The sequence below is a fragment of the Cynocephalus volans genome, chromosome 5 (genome assembly GCF_027409185.1).
Source record: "Cynocephalus volans isolate mCynVol1 chromosome 5, mCynVol1.pri, whole genome shotgun sequence".
Lineage (NCBI taxonomy): Eukaryota > Metazoa > Chordata > Mammalia > Dermoptera > Cynocephalidae > Cynocephalus > Cynocephalus volans.
The window spans coordinates 143,778,482-143,800,898 of NC_084464.1; the positions used below are offsets into that span (position 1 = coordinate 143,778,482).

The 22,417-nt window shown below is 38.2% G+C and overlaps 1 pseudogene; it reads right to left on the bottom strand.

The window, feature by feature from the left end:
- Positions 1 to 855: 855 nt before the first annotated feature.
- Positions 856 to 10,384, bottom strand: LOC134379172 (single-stranded DNA-binding protein, mitochondrial-like; annotated as a pseudogene).
- Between the last annotated feature and the right edge of the window lie 12,033 nt (positions 10,385 to 22,417).

A 22,417-nucleotide genomic window follows, 5' to 3' on the forward strand; every position in this document is an offset into this window, starting at 1 on the left:
TATGTTGGATAGAAGTGAGAAGAGTAGGCATTCTTGTCTTGTTCCTGATCTTAAAGGAAAGGCTTTCAGCTTTTCACTACTGGGTATGATGTTAGTTGTGGGCTTTTCATAAATAGTCTTTATTATGTTGAAGTAGTTTCCTCTTATTTCTAGTTTGATGAGTGTTTTTATCATAAAAGAATGCTGATCTTATCAAATACTTTTTCTGCATCAATTAAGATGATCATGTATTTTTGATCCTTTATTCTGTTAATGTGGTGTATTACATTGATTGATTTTTGTATGTTGAGCCATCTTGCATTGCAGAAACAAATCCTGCTTGGTTATGGTGTATAAGTCTTTTAATGTGCTGTTGAATTCTGTTTGCTAGTATTTTTGCATCACCGTTCATCAGGGACATTGGTCTGCAGTTTTCTTTTATTGTACTGTCTTTGCCTGGGTTTGGCATCAGGGTAAGAGTGCTGGCCTCACAAAATGAGCTTAGATGTGCTCCCTTCTCTTCAATATTTTGGAAGAGTTTGAAGAGGATTGGTGTTAATTCTTCTTTAAATATTTGGTAGAATTATTATTACTATTATTTTAATTTTTGGCAGCTACCTGGTAACAAGGATAAAATCCTGGACCTTGATGTTATCAACATCACACTCTAACCATATGAACTAACTGACCAGCCTAGCGTTTGGTAGAATTCATCAGTGAAACCATCTGGTCCTGGGCTTTTCTTGGTTGGGAGTTTTGTTTTGTTTTTAAAATAAAATAATATTTTAATTCTTGTCCTTAGAAACTATAAAAATTATACATGATTTGGAAATATGTATACATGATTTGGAGACTGTATCAGTTGCCAAAGAAGAATCATCCATTCTCATTTGTCTGGTCCCTCAGATACATAATGTCATTAGCTATGATTGTTGTTGCTTGTTGCGTCGTATTGTTTTTATCCAAGTATTCACCATAGTTTACTTTCCTTCCACCATTCTGGACCCCTTTTTCACACACTGATATGCCACATCTCTCAGACCTGACAGAAATTCTGATATTCTGTGCCACACTGTCTTTTCACTGACATCACCCATTTGGTGTAGCTCACTTTCCCCTTTTGCCACATCTCATTTGTTGGCAGAGACAGTATTGTTACTGAATGTTTTCCTTTCATCTCCCTCATCGCTTGCCCATGTTAAGTGTACAGAATTCAGAGATCTTTCAAGAACCAAACTCCTAGCTATTTTGGACTCATGTCTTACAAACTGATGAAGTACCTGCCATCCAGGTTTTCAAAAGATGGCTTCTACTTTTTTTTCTTACAAATTAATCTCTAGTCTTTTCCTGATGCTCTTGCCTGGACAGTCTCAAGCCAGGGAATCTGCTGAGAGGTTTTCGGTTACCGATTCCATCCTCTTGCTAGTTACTGCTCTTTCAGACTTTCTTTTTTCTTCCTGATTCAATCTTGGTAGGTTGTATGTTTCTAGATATTTTTCCATTTCTTCTAGGCTGTCCAATTTATTGGCATACAATTGTTTACAGCATTCTCTTATAATCCTTTTTATTTCCATGGTATCAGTTTTAATGCCCCCTCTTTCATTTACGATTTTAGTTGTTTGAGTCTTTCTTTTTTTCTTAAATAATCTGAGAGTTTCTCAATTTTGTTACTCTTTTCAAAAAACTAATTCTTAGTTTCATTGATTTTTAATGATTTTTCTCTTCTCAATTTTATTAATCTCTGTTCTACCCTTTATTTCCTTAAGATGGTAAATTTTATGCTATATTTATAGATATACACATATATATTTTAATCACAATGAAAAAAAAAAGTAGATCAGTTTGCCTCGGGTAAGGAATGAGAGTGAAGGATAATTAAAGACCAGGAGAAAACTTTTGAGGGTGATGAATTATCTTGATTGTGGTGATGCTTTCATAGGTATGAATGTATATTAAAACTCATTCAAATTGTATGCTTTATATATGTGTAGTTTATTGTATGTCATCACACCTCAATAAAGATGTCATATTATGGATTTTCTGAAAACAAGTCAAATATTTAAATTGGCAGACATACATTATTCCCAATTATCTTTTTTTCTTCTAAATATAGTCTATTAAAAATTCTTCAACTAAAAAGTCATTGTGGGTATATTTGTCTCCTTTACTTTACATGTTCATAGCTCTCCAGTGTTGATCCTAACCTGCTATCGCAATTCTGAGTCAATTACTCTCAGTATTCTTCAAAAGAAACAGCACTATCAAGGGACTGAAGTTTGACAGAGATATGCTCTCAACCATTTTTCAACTTGAGTCTTTCATCGTCGTGTTTTCAGATATTCATCCCATCAAAAGAGGTTGTTCTATGAAATGATATTGTTCTCTTATTTTTTAAGAAGATAGCATTTACAACATTATTGCAGACACTCATGTGTTTAACTTCAGAGATTTATTTTTTCAAGAGCTTTATTTAATCAACAATAAAACCAGCAGTGATATTACACTAGACCAGATGGCTTTAGAATGCTAATTGTGTTGTTGAAATTATACAGTTTAAACCACAGATATGACTGCTTTTATACTAGTACTTAAAAAAAATCTAAAGCCCCTCTTTGTTAAAATAAACTGAACCTAAAACACTACTATGTACTATGTAATAGATAAAAGATGTTTCAAGGCAACCAGGCCTAGGTGCAATTTGGCATTTTTCTCTATGGTTCTTAATAATAATCAACATCAGGTTCTTCCCTGTTTTCGCCTTCAAAACTAGAAATTCCCCTTGTTTCATCTAATTAATTTCATTATAAACTCAGCCGCCTTGTACTCAAACAGCAACACCAACTCCATATAGTGGCTTTATCTACAATTTAAATCTCAGTGTTTCCCATCCTCCCTGTTGAAGGTGATGGCTTCAACATAATTTATTCAACATTTTATCCAAAACATATTCATTGGACATCAAAATATGTGCTAGGCCTCTATTCTAGAGACACAATGGTGAGTAAGAAAAACATAGTCACTCTCGTGGAATTTATAGTCCAATTGGGAAGACAGATACTGAAGAAGCAATTATATGATTGATGAGTATTAGGATAAAGGAAGTACAGGATGTTTGCTATAGGAACATTTCTTTCCCCTTAGGGCTTCGGTTGGAAAAACCACCAGGTTAAAAAAATGATTATGTTGTCCCTCCCATTTCCCACTCCTGGCAACCCAAAGGAAAGATTCCACACAGGGAGTATCTGTAACAGAAAGTAACAACAAGTCCCTATGGCTAATTTTTTTCTTCCTTTTTAGGAAAGTAGGAACATCCTTCTTAGCAATAGGCATACTTCCAACTTAGCTGCTGACTGGGTAATTGTATTTATAACAATTCCCTTAGTTTTCTCTCGGTGGCTACAACAGTTTCCCACACTTTACAAGCTATCCCTGCCTGGGAGATACTCAGAAATTACCCTAAAAAAATTGTTGAATTCCTATGTTTTTAAACAGTAGTTAAGGCAGTTGTTAGACCATATCCACAGACTGGTTTTGTGAGAGTCTTGAAGAGATTTTTTTTGGTCTTAGATTTCTTGAAATACCTGTGAGCTCTCAGTAAAAAAGACCCTCTTGACTTTAAGGCCATGTTTACAAGTCAACAGTACAGAAACATTTTTGCTATGAAAACCATTCGGTAAATGTACAAGCACAGTTAAGCTTGTCAGATAATAAGTAAATGAACAACTTGGAAGTCTTCTGAAGGATCAATGACCAGCCTCAACCCCAGGGTCAACAGCAGCCTAAACAACAGAAAAAGAGGGTCACATCTGCTTAAAAATACAAAAGAGAGATAAGGAGCTTTTCAAAAGGGTAACCTAGGATTATCTTTCAACCAGGACTACTCCAAATAGAAGATAAATTACATGTTTACATGGAGAATCTTAATAGTATTTACAACTGGCCTACAGTCCAAGCCCACTTACGTGAGTTACTTTTTCTCTGTTTGTTATCCTAGGTTATAGCAGATGGAAGAGGGGCTTTGGCACCCAAGTCTTACCCCTGTCCCCAGCTACTTAACATCCCTGGTGTGTAGGGGTGAAACTGTGAGCTACTTCATCATTTCTATTGAGTCTATAATTCTTTTGATTGACAAGGACAGAAATTGTCCTTGCAATAGACCAGAAGTAATCAGGCAGTGCGTTTGAGTGAATGTTAGTGCCTTATGGTAGAAAGAGCCTGAACCATTGGAAAATCATTTGACCCCTCTAGGACTCATTTTTCTTGTTTTTAAAATAGATTAGATTAGAATGCTGCACATCTGAATCACTTGGGATACTTGGTTAAAAGGAGAGATTTCCTCCCTCCTGCCCACCCTCTCCTGCCCCAAAGATTCTGATTAGTGATCGCCTGGGGATGGGGCAGAAGTGGGGGTAAGGATGAAAGTGAGTTGAGATGCATTTTCTAAAAGCTATGCTGGTGATTCTGTTGGGTGACTAGTCAAGTTCTGCTCCAAAGTGCTCAGGGACGAGTTTTAGGGAACAAGGTTAATATTCTGCAAGTCAAATACTAGTATTATTTTACGTAAGTCTTAGAATCTGTGCTGAAAATATAATATCTGTTGCTCTTTCCTCTCATCTCCCAGACTAATCTGGGTTGACTCCAGGGTTACAAATTGTAATAATAATAATAATGTAAATAAAATTTACTATATGCCAGGCACTATTCTCAACACTTTGTAAGTCTTCATATAATTCTCTTAACAGCCCATTGAAATAGGGTATTATTATTAGACACATTTTACAGATGAAGAAACCAAGGCACAGAGGAGAAGTCAAGTAACTTACATATGGTAACAGTAACACAGGTAACAAAATGTACCAGCTGGAGTCAGGCTGGCTTGGGGGAGTCTAGAGAAACCCAAATTGCTTACCTCTAACATTGGGTGGCAGCATGGTTTTTATGGAAGAAGTCCAGGTGATGGCATCAGACACTTATTGAAGTTCTGGCACTACCACTTGCTAGCTATGTGACTTGGCTGGCTTTACTCAGGCTTGCTAAGTATCTTAGTTCAGGCTTGCTAAGTATCTTAGTTCAGGCTGCTGTAACAATATATCATAGAATGGGTGGCTTAAACAACAGAAATTTATTTCTCACAGTTCTGGATGTTGGGAAGTCCAAGATCAAGGTGCTGGCCAATTCCGATTCTGGTAAGGGGTTTCTTCCTGGTTTGCAGATGGCAACCTTGCTGTATCCTCACATATCAAGGGGGGGGGGGGCTGGTCTCTCCTGTTTCTTATAAGGACACTAATCCCATCACATGGGCTCTACCCTCATGACTTCATGCAAACCTAACACCTCCCAAAGGTCTTTCCTCCAAATATCATTACATTGGGGATTAGGACTCCAACATATGAATTTTAACAGACCCAATCATTCAACCCATGATGCTAAGCCTCATTTTCTTTATCTGCAAAATGTATATCACACCTATTTGTAAGGTTGGAGAATTAAATAAGATGTTTATAGGCATTAGCCCATCAAAAGAGGTTGTTCTAAAAAATGATATTGTTCTCTTATTTTTTAAGAAGATAGCATTTACAACATTATTGCAGACACTCATATGTTTAACTTCAGAGATTTATTTTTTCAAGAGCTTTATTTAATCAACAATAAAACCAGCAATGATATTACACTAGCCCAGATGGCTTTAGAATGCTAATTGTGTTGTTGAAATTATACAGTTTAAACCACAGATTCATAATAAAACCAAAATAAAACATACAAAAATTTATTGGTGTTAAGTAAAATTATAAGGAGACCATTGTTTTGGATTAAGTTCCTGTACTAGACCCCAAAAGATCAGACTAAAAACCAAAATGGGGTCACCTCTGTTAAGTTTCATGGCACCAGATCTAAAGTAAGTCATGGTCTGACCTTCCTAGAAATCAGGAGAGATAACAGCAATTTCCCAAACAGGCCAGTTTAAATCTTCAATAGGCATGATAATGAAGTTCTCTCTGCTTTAATCTTTACACATAAAGGATAGCCCAAAGTAACTTGACGTTAAATAATCATTTATTTTTCTATTGTTCTGTCTCCCCGTCTCCACCTTACAGGGAAAGATACTTAGAAATGACCAAATCTCTTTTCGTTCTTTGTTTCTGCTTTCTTCAGCCTTTTCTGTCTATAAAACCCACCTCCTCTGCTTGGCTCATTGCAACACGTATTCTATTTTGTGGAATGACATGTTGCCCAAGTCTAGAATCACAATATAGCTCATTGAGATGTTTAATTAAATTTGTTATAATTTTATCCTTTGACATTTGTTATATGTCAGGCACTTTTGAAAATAATGTAAAGCATAATAACCATTTACTGAATACTATGTTTTCAGAGCTACACTAAATGCGATTATGCATTGTGATAATCGAATCCTTCATCACTCTTATGGGATAGGTGTCATTATCATTATTTTTCAGAAGAGGAACCTGAGAGGTTAAATATTTACCTGGAGTCACAAACGGTGAGTGGCAGAGCTGTGACTGGATCCAGGGCATGTGCTCTGAGGTGATATGTCTCTTCTGTTTTAGACAGGAATATGTGAAATTAAGATTTTCACAAAAGAAATCTAAATAGATATTTTTACCTAAGAGTTCTGAGGTTACAAGAAATGTTGACTATGAAACTGAGAAGGAGAGAACTCAGTTCTTTTGTCTTTATGGTCACCATATCTGCTGAGTAAAAATCAGGATATGTGATCTTACAGAGGGACAAAATGGCCAAAAAAGAATTGGTGTCGTGTTCTTTTTCTTGCCCTGCTCTTCCTCCACTCTCCACTCTTGATGTTATCTCCACATTTACCCAAGGCCAATTTCAAGTGAAGAAATACAGCTCTGAAAGCATGGGCCCGAGGGCAACATTCTTTTCCAGCTCTAGAATTCTTCAGTATATGAACTGTCACCCAGCCTCTGGTTTTCTGTCTCTGATTAGTTAAAGGGTGTAGAAACACTTATCATCTCTCCTCTGGACGAATTCTTCTGTGACCTTTGCCACCTCCACCCCAGCTTTTAGACTGAACATCTCACTTAGAGACAAAAAAGCTTAGCTTTTTGCAAAACTGATAAACAAGCTGGAATTGAATCTCCTTTTTAGGAAAATTTCCTGGATTTAAAAAAAAATCAGTTCTACTTTTAATACTTTTTAAATGTATCGGTTATGAACTTCTTGGAAAAAATATAAGGTGGAATTGCAGTTTTCTGAAGAAACTGCAGTGTAATCACAAAACTACATAACTGGTATTCGAAACTAAAGCACTGACAGTAAAACCTCTTTTCCATCATAACCAGAAAAATGAATGTAACCACTGAACCGCTAATTAGAAGGATTCAAACATTTGGCTTCTCAAGGTAACCACTGGAGAGGCTGGAGGTCAAGTCCAGGGAGGTGGCATAAGGAAACCACACTGTTCATCCAGCCAGGAGCAGGCAGTTAATCAACCACAAAGACAGAAAAATGGACAATGCAACTTCTGGAATTTAAAGAGGTTAGCCCTGGAAATTTTGGCTTTGTTCATGCGGCGACCCCTCTCGTTAATACTGGACAAACCACACTCTGGTCTGCCTTACCTTATCTTTAGCTGAAAGAAGATAAGCCAAATATGTAGGGCTTTGACACAGCTGGAGTGAGCCATTTAATGGAATAGCACTTGGAAAGCCTTCCACTAGTAACAGCCTAGTAACAAAGAACATTTAGTGATGATTAAATGAGGATTTATTTACACCAAGAAATAAACAAGCATGTACTCACATATATAGGTATATATATTTTTTTTCTTTTTGCAGCTGGTGGGTAAGGGGATCTGACCTTGGTGTTATCAATGCCACACTCTAACCAAATGAGCTAGCTGGCTAGTCCCCATTTACCCATCTATTTTTGTGTCTTAACCTCATTCCTTGTCTTTTCTTTCCAACCTATAATTTTTCTTCGGTATAGCTACAGCTTTCTCATCCACTTAATTTCAATTTTATTTAATCTTTATATAAATAGTCTTAAATCCCATAGAGAAATCAGCAGGTCCCTAAATAATTAAATACTTACAAAGGGAATGACAAGAAATTTTTTCTCTCTCTCTCTTTTTTTTTTTAAACAAAGATTGGTTGACAGTTGGATGATCTCAGGCAGAAGGTATTTGTGTTTACCCTTTGTTAGGACTCCCAGTAAGCCTTGGTAGGCAAGTGATCTATGATTAAGATGACAATCCCTGACCCCCCTCCCCTTTGGCCCCAAGATTTGCATTTAGAAATTGAGCCTTTGGGATTTTACAGTGTGCTAGCATTCTTAAAGACGATTAATATAATTGCCCTTTTGGTTGACAGATGTGTAGTTATTGTAACTGTCCTGAGCTAAAAGATGAACTGGAGATTTTTGCAAACTCACACAAAAACTACTGTTACTTTGAAAAAACAAAAAAAAACCCACCTCAGCTTTCATGATTAATTTCAAAGGACAGTCATCAGAACAGTATTCTTTCCCCAAAGTAAGAAAAATTAAAAAAAATATATATTTTAAAGCATGTTGCAACTGCTAAACAGACAAAAGCCTCACCAGTTAAAATTTGAAGTTAGTAAATTGTTCAAAAATCTTGCTATGACCTGTGTTCCCAAGCACTCCCTGATGTGTTGATGTTGTGGGAAGAAAAGGCTTCTTTTCCCACCCCTCCCCCATCCTGCAGGAATTGCTGGAGCAGGAGGCTTGGGATGCACACCAAAAGGAGGGGTTTATCCCTTCCCAGTAAGCCTGGTACAGTGAGTGCTACCAGGACAGGATGTTGGTTGAGTACAAGCCGGGCTGGAAGAGGCACAGCCAGGGTGGGGCAGAAGCACAGGCTTCCAAATTCACAGCTGCTACCACTTTCCCAAACTGTTTTTAGAATCCACAGGGCTGGGAGTGGAACAGGTTCGGCTCACTTAGTGTGGCTTGCTTTGCGAAGCTGGGAAGGGAGCCAGAGAGAAGGTTTTCTCCCATAATTCTGCAGATGATGTGTGTTCTCCAGAGAGATGTAACGTTAGGGACTCTTAGAAGTAGGCCTTTGGAGACCATCTAGTGAATCCACCCACTCATTTTTCAGGCTAGACAATGGAGGCTCAAAAAGTCAAACGTGCCCAAGGCCACATCATTGGTGTCTGATACATCCAGGGCTCAAACCTGGTGTTTTTTCCCAACTCATTCATAGTTGATAAACCAAGTAGATAGTGCAATAAAAATTTTCAGATATAATCTGAAGATATATAAAACATGAACTTTGGTATATATACTAAAATTCTAACCATAATAAAATATGCATAACATAAAATTTACCATCTTATCCATTTTTCAGGGTACATTCACATTATTATACACATTTTTTGAATGCCCAGTATCCACATGGAAATTGAAAAGGTCAATCAAAAAATATTTTCCCATTATCAATCAATTATTTAATGGGTACATACTATGTGACAACACATTGTGGGATCAGACAGCCTCTGGGCCCTCAAGGGGCTAATAATTTCTTTAGGAGACAAGATACATAAATAGAATACAACACATGACAGAAGGCAGTATGTGACATGTTTGAAGTGGGTGGAATTAAGAGTGTGAAGAATCCAAAGGACACAGTCATTATGGGATGAGTACTCAGGAGAAGCTTTAAAGAGAAGGTGGACTTGAGCCACATGCATTAAAGGGTATGAGAAGTCATAAAAGGACACTCCAGATGAAAGAGCAGAGCGACTAAAGGGATGGGGGTGAGCTGTAAAAGACTTTTCAACAAAAAGTGGATAGAAAAGTCTGGGAGTAGCAAAAGCATAGTTTGCTACTAGCCTCAAATGGCCCACTTTATCCTGTAGGCACTGGGAGCCATTGAAGACTTTTGGAGAGCATGATTACCAAGTTACTACGTTTTGGATAACATGATTACCATGTTAACAAGTTGATGTGCTGGCAAAGTGTAGGACGGATTGAAGGAAGAGGAGGTGGGTGAGTGAGGCCAGTTAGGAAACTACTACAAAAGTTCGAGTACATAGGACAGAAGGATGACAGGGTTGGAAATGTTAACATAGATCTCTGAAATATTGCAAAGGAAGGATCAATAGAAATTGTTAAAGAATTAGATATTGGGAGTGGGGAGGAAAGGCAGCAATACTAGATTCAAACTAGAGTGACCAGAACTGTGGTGCCAATTGAATTAATTGGGTAAGTCAAGAGAGGGGATAATATTAAAGGGAAGTTCAGTTTTAGATGTGCTGACGTGGAAATGATAGAAAGACATCTAAGTAGAAAAGAGAACGTGCTTTGAGAAATGTATAGTGCTGCACAAGTGCAAGGTATTATTATTTATAACGTTTTTAAAGAAATGTTTTTAGTTTTTACCTGCATCTTTGGGCATGGTCTCTACACTGTTCAAACGGGAATAATTAAGTTGACCAAAATGTGTGACATGTTCTTCATACAGAAGTATAAAGATTGTTACTCAAAGGCAAACATCACATTCACTCTCTAATAATGGAAAAAAATTAGAGACATATAAGCCTTTTAATATTACGTTCAATTGAGAATAATCCTATGGAAAATTGAAAATACAGCCAACAAATTTAGAATTGTTTTACATTAAGGTGTTGGGCTTAAAAATTTCAATATGATGTTATTGCTATGAAATAAATTTAGAAAATTTGTGTAAAATGTTTTGGTACTAAGAATGTTGGGATCAGACCAAATAAAGCTTTATTGTTTATAAAGTCATTTAATTTGCCATTATTCTGATCTAGAAATTTTGATCTCCAAAGCAAAGGGAGGTTTGTTAACTGCAGAGTAAGCAGGAATCTGTACTTTTCTTCCTTTCTTCCATTTGTCAGAGAGGACTCATCCAGTAGGCACAGTAGGCACAGAGCATTGAGCCTATGATACTTTTTTTTTTTTTTTTTTTCGTCTTTTACGTGACCAGTACTCAGCCAGTGAGTGCACCGGCCAGTCCTATATAGGATCCGAACCCGCGACGGGAGCGTCGCTGCGCTCCCAGTGCCGCACTCTCCCGAGTGCGCCACGGGCTCGGCCCCTATGATACTTTTTTTTTTCTTTCCCTTTTTTAACTGTATTAAACATGTGTATTGTGAGTCATGGTGCCAGAAGAATAGAAACTCTTGCATCTTGGCAGTTTGTTTTCCACATTCCATTAACAGACCCTGGAAGGATGAATAGGACACTCCATAATACTTAAAAAATTATTTAAATGGAAAGAATTTAAATTATTTTAATGTGCTTTATTTTATTTTTGTGTGTTTTTCTTTTTTTTAATTTTAATTTTTTTTTCATTGTACATGTTTATGGGGTACAGTTTGTTCTTTCAGTACATACTTATATTGTATAAGAGCCCGTGATACTTTTAAAGGACCCACGAAATTCTATTAAATTTGCCTGAGAAGAAAAAAAAAAATCGAAGTATATAAAGTTATATCAAAAATAGATTTTAATATTGACATTACAATGCAAGGGGCCCAGAAAGTGCCTAGGGCCCACAATAGTCGTCACGTAGCTCTGCCTCCTGTACTTAACACTGGGTCTCTGATTCTAACTACAAAACTATTGCTTTTTGTATTCTTCTGCAGGCACTTCTGAGTTCTGTGAACCTGTTATTTTTTATTTTGTTTTTTATTTTTATTAAAATTATATTCACACATAATTTTAAGAATCACCTAGTTCTACAAAGTTTGCAAAGGCAGATATTGGTCTCCAACTCCTTATTTTCTGTATCCCTTATCCCAGAGGAGTTTACTTTCAATTTTTTTTTTCTTTTTCTTTCTTTTGGTGACTGGCTGGTACAGGGCTTGAACCCTGGACCTTGCTGTTACCAGCACTGTGCTCTAACCAGCTGAGCTTTAACTAACTTACCTGACTTATTGCATCACTTTGGTGCTGAATATCCTTCAATAACTCCCTGAGAAAAGGTGTATGTGGGGGTGGGGAGAAGTAAAGTTTTTGAGGGAAAGATCTGTACCCTCACACCTAGTTGAGAAGTTGGCTAGCCATGTAAAACTAATGGAAATAAATTCCCTTCAGAATTTTGAATGCATTGTTCCATTTTCTTTTCACATCTCATGTTGCTATTGAGAAGTTCAGAGCCATTTAGATTTCTGATTCTTTGTATGTAATCTCCCCTCCACCCCCCACCACTCTGGACACGTGTTGAATCCCCTCCCTGAACCCCATTGTCTTAGTCAGTCTGGGTTGTTAGAACAAAATACCACAGAGTGAGTGGCTTGTAAACAACAGAAATTTATTTCTCACAGTTCTGGAGTATGCAAGTCCAGCATCAGGGTGCCAGCATGGTTGGTTCTAAGTGATGGCCCTTTTCTGGATTGCAGAGGGCCATCTTCCTGTTGCCAGAGAGAGGGGGGGGGAGAGAGAGAGAGAGAGAGAGGGCGCACAAGATAGAGAGAGCGCATGCTAGTGAGCACTGTGTCCCTTTTACAAGGGCACTAATCCCATTCATTAGGGCTCCACCTTCATGACCTAATCACCTCCCAAAGGCCCCACCTCCTAATACCACCATCACATATCACATTGGGGGTTAGGATTTCAACATACAAATCTGGGGGACCAAACATTCAGTCCATAAATTATCTCTGTGATGGGTGTTGGTGTGGGTACATTTTCATTCCTAGGTGCTTAGCAAGCCCTTTCACACTGGAAACAAATGTCCTTTGATTTTCAGAAATCATAAATTATTTTATTGATGAAGCAATTGCTTTCTTAGGTCTCTCTTTAAGGAACTTCTCCTGGACTGGTCTTTTAATTTGCTTATGCGTTCCTTCTTATTTTTTGTTTTTTTCATTCTTCTCTCTTTCTGGGAGATTTCTTCAACCTTCTCTTTCCACCCATCTATTGAGTGTTCATTTCTACAACGATGTTTAAATTTTTTTGTTCTCTTTATTTTTTTAGAGCCTCCTATTCCTGTTTCATTAATTTAAAATCTTCTATTACCTCTCTATAGATATTTAATACTAGTTTTAAAAGTTGTTTTTCCTTCCAGCCTAGTCTTTGTTCCCTTCAAGTTGCCTTTTTCTGTTTATATAGCTTATTCCCACATTTATGTGAGAGGTCTGATAATTCTCAATTGTCTGCTCTTGATTAAGGGTGTCAGATAAAAAGCTGAGTGGAAGCTCTTGGTGCATGGGTGACTTCTATCTTTTTGTTGGTGTGGGTTAGCTGTTTGTCTTGGAACCTCTATTGTCTATCATTAGGTGTTTCTTCTTGGGCTTTTTAGATTCCCAGTAGAATGGACTTCCAGTCTTCTGTACGCAGGATGAAGGCCTGGCTGCCTGTATTCTGATGGTCGTGCTGGAAGAGGAGCTTCCAGTATGCATACTCAGTTGCTTGCTTTTGGTACAGTTCCTCTACCCCTGGCTTGTTTCCCCAGTCCAGACACCCTTTGGTTTCTTCATTTCAAGAATACATTTTTGACCTTCTGCTGGGGTTGCAGCTGCCCAGCTGTGTAGAGTGGGCCAAGGAATTGAGGGATCTAACCACTTCCTTCAACTAATCCTTTTTTTCCTTTCCCCATCACCTTCCACTTTCAGGGTAGCTCATGCCTTCTATTCCTGGGCTTTTAGCAGATATTTTGGCTGATTTAGGATTGGGCTTTGTCAGGCCTGCAAAGTCAATTTCCACTTGACCATCTACTTTTCTGCCTCAGAAGTCTTGCTGTTGTGATCTCCCTCTCCTTGTGGTTTAGTCCTCAAAGTAAGTCCCTCAGCTGGAGTTTCAGCAGGATTTGGGAAGAAGCAAGATTAGAGGGTGTGTTCAGTCTCTGTCTTTACCTGGAAGTCACTGACAGTTTTTGACTATAGAGTTTCTGATTATAGAGAATTTGAAGTATTTAATTTTTTTGTGCAAACACAGTGGCTGATGGAGCTTTTGAAGTTTTGTATAATATTTTATAAAAATCTGTGATAGTACTGGACAGTCTTAACATAGCTATTGCATTAATCCAGTGTTTTACAAACTTGAGTAATGTTCTAAATGTTTAAAAATATAATCTATGGGCTCCTGGTGCTGAGTTACATTACTTTAATTATAATGTTACTTAAATGTGTACAAACGTAAGTATAGACTATTTATGCTTATGGCACTTGTCCATTTATATAAGCAAAAGCAAAAAAACCCTTAATACAACAAAATCATGTATTTAATTCAAATTAACAACATAAATTTAATGTGACAGATGTTATTTTAATGGAGTTAAATTGCTGCTTTAAATATGAAAGAAAAAAGCAAAAAATAATGTGAATATGGTACTTATTGCTGTGCCATGGGTTCACCATCCTTATGCTACCACATGTTGTGTGAAAAACAAACTCACCCATCTCTCTGAATTCCAAATACAGGAAAACCATTTTTCAGATAGTAAGATTTATTATCATCTGAGCATCATTTGGCAAGAATGCATCTTTTACCTCCTGAGCCTACATCTATTCTTTTTATATTTGTTCTAGTAAATAATGTTCTTTTTATATTAGTTCTAGTACGTCATGATGCTAAGGGGATCATAAATGCAAAGAAGAATTTGTTCCTTACTTTAATTTAGAAGTATTTTCTGAGAAAAATTTCTGCTGCACACGTGAGTTGACTGATGGCACCCTGAGATCCTTAGATCCCTGGGAAGATTCCCTGGAGGGGAGGTGACTGTTTTCTCAAAGCAGAGGAATGTATGTACTTGTATAGAATGACAAATAAAAAGCACCTTTTCCTGCATTTTCTTGATAAAGTAAGAGCAGATATGTGAATAAAGATGATTCTTGGAAGAAGGGTGCATTTGACATGGTGACATGATTTCATTCTACTGAAGGCAGCCAGTAGTTTGAGGTCTGTGGTGATTGTAACTATACTGAAAAGCAGTTTATCCTAATTTTGTGGAACAAAACAGTCAAATTTACTAAAATTATCAAGACTAATATTGTTGAAGGAAACTAGACATGAAGAAATGGAAAAACACTGATGAAAGAAATAAGAAATTGAAATATCCCATATTCATGTGTTGGAAGAATTAATATTGTGAAAGCGACCATACTACCAAAAGCAATCTACAGATTCAATGCAATCCCTATCAAAATACCAATGACATTCTTTACAGAAATAGAAAAAACAATTCTAAAATTTGTATGGAACCACAAAGACCCTAAATAGCCAAAGCAATACTGAGCAAAAAGAACAGTGCTAGAGGCATTATACTAACTGACTTCAAAATGTACTTCTACACTATAGTAACCAAAACAGCATGGTACTGGCAAAAAAATAGACACGCAGATCAATGGAACAGAATATAGAACCCAGAAATAAAGCCATGCATTTACAGCCAACTGATTTTGAACAAAAGTGCCAAGAATATTTATCTTGGAAAGGACACCATCTTCAATTAATGGTGCTGAGAAAACTGGATGTACATATGCAAAAGTATAAAATTAGGCTCTTACCTCTCACCACACAGAAAATCAGTTAAAAATGGATTAAAGACTTAAATGTAAGACCCCAAATCATGAAACTCCTAGAAGAAAACAGGGGAAACACTTCAGGACATTGGGCTGAGCAAAGTCTTTATGGGGAGTACCTCAAAAGCACAAGAAACAAAAGAAAAAATAGACAAATGGGATTATATCAAATTAAAAAGTTTCTGCACAACAAAACAAAACAAAAACAAAAAGTCAACAAAATGAAGAGACAACCTACAGAATAGGAGAAAATATTTGCAAACTATGCATCTGACAATGGATTAATATCCAGAATATACAAGGAATTCAAATAACTCAATAGCAAGCAAACAAATAACCCAATCAAAAAAATGGACGAATAAGCTGAATAGAAACTTCTCAAAAGAAGACATACAAATGGGCAGCAGGTATATTAAAAAATACTTAACATCACTAATCATCAGGGAAATGCAAATTAAAACCACAATGAGATATTATCTTACTCCAGTTAAAATGGCTATTATCAAAAGAGAAAATTACAAATGCTGGTGAGGATGCAGAAAAAGGGGAACTCTTATACACGGTTGGTGGGAATGTAAATTAGTATAGCCCTATGGAAAACAGTATGGAGTTTCCTCAAGAAACTAAAAGTAGAATGGCCATATGATCCAGCAATCCCAGAACTCGGTATATATCCAAAGGAAAGGAAATCAGTATATTGAAGAGATATTTTCACTCCCATGTTTATTGAAGCTCTATTCAAAATAATTAAGATTTGAAAACAACTCAAGTGTCCACCAACAAATGAATGGATAAAGAAGATGTTATATATATAGATGTGTGCACACAATGAAATACTATTCAGCCATAAAAAAGAGTGAAATCCTGTCATTCACGGGAACACAGTTAAGCTTGGAGGACATCATGTTAAGAGAAGTAAGGCAGGAACAGAAAGCAAAATACCGGGCTGGCCGGTTAGCTCAGTTGGTTAGAGAGCAGTGCTGGTAATATCAAGGTTAAGGGTTGGGATCCCCCCTACTGGCCAGCCACCAAAAAAAAAAAAGTGAAATAGAGCAATGTTCTCTCTCACGTGGAAGCTAAGAAAGTTGATCACATAGAAACAGAGAGTAGAATGTGGTTACCAGAGGCTGGAGAGGGTAGGGGAGAAGGCGGCGAGTGAGAGGCTGGTTCGTGGCCACAAATTACAGCTAGATAGGAGGAATGATATCTAGTGTTTTATAGCACTGTAGGATGCCTATAGTTAACAATTTATTGTACACTTTCCATTAGCTAGAAGAGAGGATTTTTGAATATTCCCAACACAAAGAAATGATAAATGTTGAGGTAATGGAAAAAAAAAAAAATCAGTGGTTGCCAGCGAGGGTTTCAGGGGAGGAGGGAGGGAGGGAGGGATGGACAGGTGGAGCACAGAGGATTTTCAGGGCAGCAAAAACAATTCTGTATGAAACTGTAATGGTGAATATACGGCATTATGCATTTGGCAAAACCCATAGAACTGTACAACACAAAGAGGGAAATAATGTAAAATTGAGCTAATAACAATAGATCCATGTTGGCGTATAATTTTAACAAATGTACTACACTAATGAAACATGTTAATAAAAGGAGAAACTGTATGTGTACGTGGGGGGCGGGGAGTGTGGGGATGTCTGTACTTTCTGCTCAATTTCTCGGTAGTCTCTGCTCCATTTATTAAAATAAGGCCTATTACTTAGAAAAAATCAATACTTAAAATGTTCTGCATAACACCAATAGACTATCCAAATATTTTACTCTTCTGCTGTGATGGAATCTTTGGGTGTTTCCTCAGGTTCACAAAGCTATAAGTGCCCAATAATCAGTGAGGAGGCAATTATCAGTGCATTGGACCCAGCAGTTGTCCAGTGGAAGAAGTCCATGAAGTGTCTGGTCCTGCCTTCCAGACACTCAACCTGAGACGGGCAAACTGATGTAACAATACACATCTTACAAGTGGGTTAAGAGTACAGAAGAATTTGGCATCCACCTAAAAACTATAAGTTTCCTAGAAGCAAATAATAATACAGGAGGGATAGTTGGTTAATAAAGCATGGTTAAGGTCAGGTTCAAGTCATGTTGGCTGTCTCTCCACAATACAGAGAGTAGGTGCCAGAGCCAGGAGTCCTGGAAAAGGGGGCCACGAAGACAGTCTGCACTACAAAGCAGGTCTCTTCCAAGTCAGTCAGCTAGGTGGTTTAATAGTTTGTCCCCCAGAGGGGCTTTGGGAACACTGACTGACCTGATCAAGTCTCCGTGTCTGCAGAGTTCCACTGAAGCAAGAGGGGCTCTGTCCAGGCTGGATTCTCAAGTCTAGGTGGGTGCATCTTTCTGTAAGTAGACTCCAAAGGTGCCCCCAGGAACCTGAACCCTGCCCCTGGGCAAGGATGCTGGCAGGGCTAGGCTGGGACTTAGGGCTCTTGCCAAACAGGCTGCAATTTAGGGCACATTCCAGTTCCAAAATCCAAGTGGAGTTTGGGCAGGGGAACTAATGCACACCTAGGTGTGTGGAATGTCTGACTGTGGTCTGGAAATATAGACGGTGATCCCCACCCTCACCAGGCTGAGGCTGCGAATGTGTTTGGATCAGCATGTGTTAGAGAATGCAGGGTGGGGGGCGCCCAGCAGGACTTCAACCAGCGGAAGTATTCCTTCTGCCACCATCCTTACACATCCCATGCTCCTTCTTATCCTCAAGCATTCTCGTAGGACTGCACTTTACCTGGTTAATTTTTAAATCAGACTGGGCTCTCTCATCCTCAAGACTCTCTCTCCATATTTTGTCAACTCTCTGTGCCATGGTTTTGTTTCCTCCTACTGCAGATATGGAACTCCAGCTAGTAGTAGGAGCAAGAGAGAGGCATGGAAGGATTGTGGGATAGTCTCAATTTTACGTCACTCTAGTTTACTAATTCTAAAGAGAAAAAAGAGAATTTTCCCTCCCAATTGTTACTATGAAAATGCCTTAGGAGGGACTCCGATGGGCCTAACTGGGATTTCCCGTCCCCTCTTAGATGAATCACTATGGCTGGGGATAGGGCCCTATGATTGGCTTTTCCTGAGTCATGAATTCATCCCCAGACCAGGCAGAGAAGTGATTGACAGGCCCACAAAATCTGATTGGAGCAGGAGCAATTCCCCCAAAGAAGGGGTAATGTTCTCTCATAGAGAGGGGGAAAGATGTTGGGCGGAGGTGAGACCACTGATGTCCTTTTTGATTCGCACTCATCTGTTAAGGCTCGACTCAGGTGTCTATTCCTGATCCCCCCTGCTCCTATCCTTTTCCTATTGGGTTATGTCTCTCTCTGCTCCTGTTACATCTTGGCTGTACTACCGTACCTGTGTTAATTTATAACTGTCTATTTATGCGTTGGTTGCTCTCACCAGACAGTGAGCTCTCAGAAGTCAGCACCTGTGGCTCATTCCCATTTGCATGCCCAGATCCTCAGTAGGTAATGGAAGTCCCAGGAATATTTTCAATACTAGAATGAATGCAGATGATCACCAAGTGGCAGCTAATCCTCTTAAGTTAAGAGAAAGAGGAAGAAATATAATAAAAGTAAAAAGCACCAGGTGCTGTGATAAATGCTTTATAGTAATTCATTTGATTCTTACAACTGTGCTTGAGGGAGGTTATTACTTTTTCTCTTAGTATTCTTCCTATTCTTTTTAAAGTTAAATTCCACAGCTCATATTGCTAATAACTGCCAATATCATCATTAGCTCTTAGATACCTTGAATCTAGCCTAGTTTTCTTTCAGCCCTTCCTTTCCCCCCACCCCCTACCCCCTTCTCCTTCTTTTTCAGGCGAACAATGAACCCATAAAAAATAGGGTTCCTCTCTTTTCACTTCTTAGCAATTTGCATACCTCCGCCTGCCAATATATTATTTTATCCTTTTTTTTTTTTTGCAGCTGGCCTGTGTGGGGATCCGAACCCTTGACCTTGGTGTTATCCGCACACTCTAACCAACCGAGCTAACTGGCCAGCTCTCATTTGTTTCTTTCTTTCTTTTTTTTTTTTCCCAATTTTATTTATATTTATTTTTGTAGGGTATGGCATGTTGTTTCAATACATGCATATACTGCACAGTGATTCACTCAGGGTAGACAGCATAGTTTTGTACCTGTTAGTTCACCCCTCATCCTCTTCCCCACCTTCAGGCTTCCCGGCCTCTGGTAACCATTATTCTACTGTCTACTTTTTTTTTTTTATACACACAAAGATTAACATCCTTGTTGCAAAAAAGAACTCTGAAACATGAATTAGAAAAATCTAAGCAGAAATCTATGACAGACATGAGCAGATAAGTCTCCCACCTCAAAGAAACACACGTGGGTAATAAGTACATTCTAAGCTCTGGCTGCCAGTGGCCCTGCCCGTTTCAGGACCTCCGGTGATGGCTCGCTTTGTGGCTTGTCTCGATGTTTCCTTATCTGTAAAATGAGAGGGTTGGAGGAGAGACTGTAAAATTCCTTCTAGCACCAACATTATAAAATTATGCAAGTAAATTAAACCAAGTAAAATCAACAAGTATGATATGCACCCTACACAAGGAAGGTTTTCTCATTCTCAGTTGGTCTGGGTGTACCCCCCTCCACTCTTGACTTGTCTCTTCTGTTTTGGGGTCTCTTATATCCTCTCCTTTTGTTCTATCAGTTGCTCTTCTCTCCCCAACAGCTTAGTCCTTTTATTTTGCCCGTAGCTTTTTTGGACTCTGCATTTCAGCTCCTGTATCCACAATATTCCTTTCCTCCTGGCCCTCTTGTCGTCAGACATCATGTCTTCCTTACCGGGCCAGGCTTCCTACCCCCACTGCAGGTTAAATTGCCAGGAATATGACTAAGGTGTTAACCATTGTAGGTAACTTCAAGGGTAGTCTGAATCTGAATAAAACACTTGAATGGAAGGGATAAAGCTAACCATGGATATTTTGAAATTATGATCGATCTGGTATAGATTTCTTTTCTCTTGCCAGGCAATTTCTAGACCCCTCTAATCATCCAAAGTGACCTACTTTAAGCTAGTCCCTAGGGCACAGTGGTTCAAAGTGTGCTTCCCAGCCATCCTGATCTAAACCTCATGAGTTGCATGTTAAAACTGTAGCTTCCTGGACCCCACTGGACCTACTAAGTCAGAATTTCTGGGGGATGGCAGGCAATCTGAATTTAAAATATGCCCCTCTGATGATTCTAAAGCTCACTAAATTGTGAGGAACTCTGCCTTTGTGCTATTTATTCTCTAAAAATTTCACATGTTCTTATTATTTTTAGTTTTTTAAACTCTACTACAAAGAATTATGTCTATCTTCAGCTTGTATGACAAGTACTAGATGTTTGAAGAATTCAGCAACAATATTCAGCAAATATCCTAGCGTCTGTTATATACAAGCCACATATTTATACTTTCTTAACTTGAAAAAGATAAGAAAAGGTAAATTTCTTAACTCTGATGTGCGGTTTTATTCATAGTCAACACCAGGGGTAAAGATGGAGTGTCTGGATTTTTTATACATTGTGTGTTTCCCCACATTTCTATTCTTTAAAGAGAAACTGCATTTATATACTTTTGCACAAAGTTTAGTAGAGAAGGTTTTCTTTAGGGCTCTTATATTAGGATGCAGTTCCTGGATATGAGCAATATCTGTGTGAATCATGTCTATACAAGGGGTCTTCAAAAAGCCCATTTGAAGATTCATATTATCTTTTAATTCTATTTTTGAAGTACCCTTGTATGTTATAAACTCATACATGTGTATATATCTTTATATATGAATCTATATTTACACCACTCAGACCATAATTTTCTCCTATGTCAACGGCTTTCTCTTGTACAGTGACGCTAATTCAATTTTCTTTAATTTTCACTGTTTTAGGCTGACTGTAGGGCAATTCTGATTTTGGGTTAATAGTACACCCAGGGCAACATTCCTATCACTTTCTCCGAATGCTCTGCAGTGATCTTTGGGATGACTCGACCAAACCCCACCAAGCGCTGTTGTTCTAGGCCCATGCCGTGCTGCTTGTTGGTTGCAGGTGCCCTAACAGCTACCCAAACGTCCTGGTGGCTTATGTCTGCTGTCCCCACCTAGATTCTCAGGATCTGAAGGAAGATCACCCTGTCCATTCTATGGAAATATATCCCTCCATGATCAAGATCTCCCACCAACTGTTGTCTCCCCACCTAACAAAAAAAATGTGGGAGCAGGACCAGCATTCCATTAAAGGAATTTCTTTGGCCTCTTTCGCCACTGCCTACAGAATATCAGTCCCTGCCTGAGGGGAAAAGGGCTAAAAACAGGTGGGCATGGGTCCTCAAGTAACTTGCCATGAGCCACTGAAGCTGATGTGTGGGGCCAGTCATATGGCTTAAAAATCCAGAAGTTGTAGGACCCCAAATAACTGTGTTTTTCAAAAATTTTGATGTAAATAAATTGATATTTGTGTTGCATTTCACAATTTACAAAGTGATTTACACTTACATCATTTTAAGTGATAAAATCTTCAAACACTCCAATGTGGCTTTTAATCTTCTTGTGTTTTAAAGGAAGAAATCTGAGTTTCCATTAGCTCAACCAGGATACAGCGAGAGATGAGCAGCTTGAAGTGTCTGTAGAAGTATCAGCTAAAAGAAACTTCCACCTTTCTCTATATAGCTAGACTTAGGTGGCACTTGCTCTGTTCTTTTCATAGGGCACTTATCAAGGATCTTGCATATACTTACTTGTTTACATGCCTTATCTCACCTTCTAGACTCTAAGTTCTTTAAGGGCAAGATCTCTATCAGGTTTATCTTTCATCATTCGCAATGCCAGCAGGCCCAATTGGTGTCTGTTAAATGAATGAAGGAATGAAAGTGAATGAATAAATCATACCCATTTCAAGTTAACCCTTTGGTTTTATTTGGCTTATATGAAGAAAATC